The sequence below is a fragment of the Mandrillus leucophaeus genome, unplaced genomic scaffold (assembly GCF_000951045.1).
Source record: "Mandrillus leucophaeus isolate KB7577 unplaced genomic scaffold, Mleu.le_1.0 Scaffold440, whole genome shotgun sequence".
Classification (NCBI taxonomy): Eukaryota; Metazoa; Chordata; class Mammalia; order Primates; family Cercopithecidae; genus Mandrillus; species Mandrillus leucophaeus.
In genome coordinates this window covers 283360-287137 of record NW_012104699.1, presented here as the reverse complement: position 1 = coordinate 287137, position 3778 = coordinate 283360, and the positions used below count along the sequence as shown (strand labels likewise).

The 3778-nt window shown below is 44.7% G+C and overlaps 1 pseudogene across 1 annotated transcript; it reads left to right on the top strand.

The window, feature by feature from the left end:
• The first annotated feature begins 941 nt into the window (after positions 1 to 941).
• LOC105549465 lies at positions 942 to 1417 on the top strand (annotated as a pseudogene). Its single transcript, XR_001007541.1, has one exon. The product of XR_001007541.1 is annotated as a 60S ribosomal protein L28 pseudogene (transcript).
• Positions 1418 to 3778: the final 2361 nt, after the last annotated feature.

Here is a 3778-nt window from a genome sequence, read left to right as displayed (position 1 = left end):
GAGTCACCGCACCTGGCCCTATGTGATATTTTAAGACAATTTGTTCTATAATACAACCAAGAATGATTTAGCCAACACAATAGTTACGATGGCTAAGGGGAGGCACAGGGATTTCTGCTGTATTTATTTTATATTCAGTAACTCCTCTATGAGTATCGGGACACCTTCATTACATTTGATGGGATACCCAGATACAACTATAACATGAGCCCTAGTACTAATCCCATGAAAGTTTATCAGCTCATACAGATGTTAAAATTCAGAACCTACATTATAGAGGACAAAATCCCAAGGAGTGCCCTTTTATGATTTTTGTTATGCAAATCCCTTTAATACATTTCCAATTGGGTCAAACTGTGGACTTCTGTTTCATCAGTGTTTTTTCTTTTTGTTCCTTCCCTTCCCTGTTTTGGTTTTTGGTTACTGGATATACTTTGGGGGAGGGTGTGTCCTCTCTAAACTGGTACTAATACTTTTTTTCCCCCACCAGCGAGCCGGTGTCATCAGGGTGTCATCGGTGTCATCAGGGTGAAGGGCCTCCCCTACGGCAATGGTTGCTCTAGAAGGTTTAAGAACCCCGGGTTTAAGTCAGGTTTGAACTAACTTCTTTGCTACGCCACAGCTATGCCATGGGTGTTATCCCCACTAAACCGAAAGGTCAAGATCTCTGTCATGGTAGAGGCGCATGAAGCAGCAGCAATAGCACTTCAGGGTCTTGGGGAACCTTCTGCTGTTAAAGAGTGTGGACTCAGCCCATTATCTGATGGCTGCTGTTCTCTACCTTCCCTGTCTTCTTTTTGAAGGACTGCTCCTCCGGGGCAGCCACATAATGACCAACCTCTGACGCAGTGTATATAGTCCCCCCTCCACTCGCACTCTTTACATTTGGGGCAACCCAGGCATGAGTCACAACTTCACTATAAATACACAGGCAGGGCTCTTTCCGTCTCAGGCCGCCACTACGAGAGGAGCCGCCACCATGTCCGCGCATCTGCAATGATGATCCTGCGGAACTGCTCCAGTTTCCTGATCAAGAGGAACAAGCCGCCCTACAGCACCGAGCCCAGTAACTTGAAGGCCCCAACTCCTTCCGCTACAACGCGCTGATTCACCACAAGACTGTGGGCGTGGAGCCGGCAGCCGAGGGCAAAGGTGTGGTGGTGGTCAAGAAACGGAGATCCGGCCAGCCGAAGCCTGCCACCTCCTACATGCGGACCACCATCAACAAGAAAGATCGCGCCACGCTCAGCAGCATCAGACACATGATCTGCATGAACAAGCACCGCCCCGACCTGCGCATGGCAGCCATCCGCAGGGCCAGCGCAGCCTGTGATGGCGAAGAGGAAGCGGACCCGCCCCACCAAGAGCTCCTGAGCCTCCTAGCCCCAAAGCAATAAAGAGTCAGCTGGCTTTCTCACCACCAGCCCCACACGCCCACCAAAAAAGAAAAAAAAAAACAAAACACACACACAGGTAGGTCCTTGCTCAGGATGTAAACCCAGGACCACTTTAAGGACGGCCCTACTCCCATACTCCAGCTCCCAAATTCCAAGGAATTATCAAACTGTCAACTAAAATCAGCTGAATCTAGAACCAGACTTGGCAGGGCTCAACAATGGAAGAAACACAGAGCAGCACAGCACAAAGCATGTGCTCCCAGTAAGCGGCAGCTCAAACTCTAGATGGGCCATAGAGCAGGTTAGCAATTCAGAACAAGAGAAGATAGAACCACGATGGTGGTCAATGTCTAGACATCTTGTTCGCAGCACCAACTGCTAGTCACCTAGAGAGGCGAGGCTGCAATGATGGCACTGATGAGAGTGGGTCTCACATACACTGAGAGGGCATGAAAAGGCTTATTACTCCCATGACTGAGGTTTCCAGGGAGAACAGGGCAGGCCTCTCAAGCAGGTGGGAAATGGCTTAAAAGAGCAAGGAAGGGAACTTGCCCAGGTGTTTCCTGTGGTTGGAAGTGGGGCTGGACACAAGTTCCTCTGCATGGGCAGCTGGTTATGTGGTTTGAATCTCCTGCCTTGACACAGGAAGGATGCCCAGGCCTTCTCAGCTTGTCCAGAAGTGGGGCATTAAGGGAAGAGGATGAAGTGGTCAATTGTGAAACATTAAAAATGTGGAGTCCAACCACTAATTACAAGAACAATGGTGAACAGGGCCAGGCATGGTGGCTCTGGTGGCTCACACTTGGGATCCCAATGCTTTGGGAGACCAAAGTGGAGGATCGCTTGAGCCCAGGAGTTCAAGACCAGCCTGAGCAACATAGCCAGACCCCATCTCTATATAAAAAATAAAGTAGCTGGGTGTGCTGGTATGCGACTGTAGTCGTAGCTACTCAGGAGGCTGAGATGGGAGAATCGCTTGAGCCTAGGAGTTCAAGGTTACAGGGAGCTATGATTGCACTACTGCACTCCAGCCTGGGTGACAGAGCAAGACCCTGTCCTCTGTCTCTAACAACAACAACAAAAAAGACAACGCGTTCACCAATAGTGAATAGAAAAAAAGATGCATTTGCAATTGCTTGTTTTTATATAAAGAAACACTAACAGATGCACAAGTAATGATCAAAACTGGTTATCTGGGGGTGGCTGGAGCAAGAGCACTAGGGTAAACCAGGATATTCTGGCAGTAAGTTTTCTCAACCCACACTTTCTTGTAGATTTTTTTTAAACCTTTGTATTTTAAATGATTGAAAAAATTATATAAACCATACTTTACTATTAGCCATTATTTTTAATTAACTTGTTTCTAAAATTTATTGAATTTTAACTTTTTTTAAACATAGGAAACCATTCTAAGATTTCATCTTTTAAATAATAATAGGTATGAAAGTGTAAACTAAGAAAAAAATCTCTAACTAAATGACAAATTGCATCCTGTTTTGTATTTCTACTGTATCCCAGAGGGCAGTGTTTTCAGGAATGAGTAGCCTATTTAATGCATGATAGATTTAAACCTAACTCTCTAAATGTAAAAAAGTCTCCAAGATTACGTAAGCTTTGAGTAGTTTCCCTTGTATCATTAAAATAGGAACTCACTTGAATTTTCATCTTATCAATTAAAATAATTCATTTTTCTTAGGAAGAGTAGAGCCTTTTAAATGTCACATCCTCTAGGGATATGCACATACAAAACTGACTTAAAAATGAAAAATGTACCCGAGAACTTTAATGCACTCATCTTGCATCTTGAGATTCTTTTGCACAAAAGGAACACAATTCTGTTTGGTTCCAGAATTATCTTGCCTTACATCGTATTTATCAACTTTCATTTTCAAAGCTGAAGAAACGAAAGAAACGAATATCCTACACACTCACACATATAAAATTACAAAATGCTAAGGGAAACTACAGTTGGAGCACCACAATAAACAGATAAAGGAATCCAAAGGAAAGAAACACAGATACTCTTCTTATCAGCTTAGCAGCCTGCTTCCCCACCATTCAGAACTGTAAAACCCATACACAGAAAGTCAAACACCGTAACAAGCTTGGGGGTCAGACTCTCACCATTAAGGCCTAACACCTAGAGTAGTTCAGTCCCAGATTCAGTTTAAGGTTCTGACCCAAATGAACTCTCTAATTCATCAATCTCAGATCCAGGAGACAAAAGTCCTAACTTCATAGACTTTCTCAACACGTAAATATTACACTCTGAATGCAGCAACACTGGGGATGCAAAACTGAAGGCCAGGAGTGGCGGCTCATGCCTGTAATCCCAGCACCTGGGAGGCCAAGATGGGATTCCCTGAGGTCACAAGTTTGAG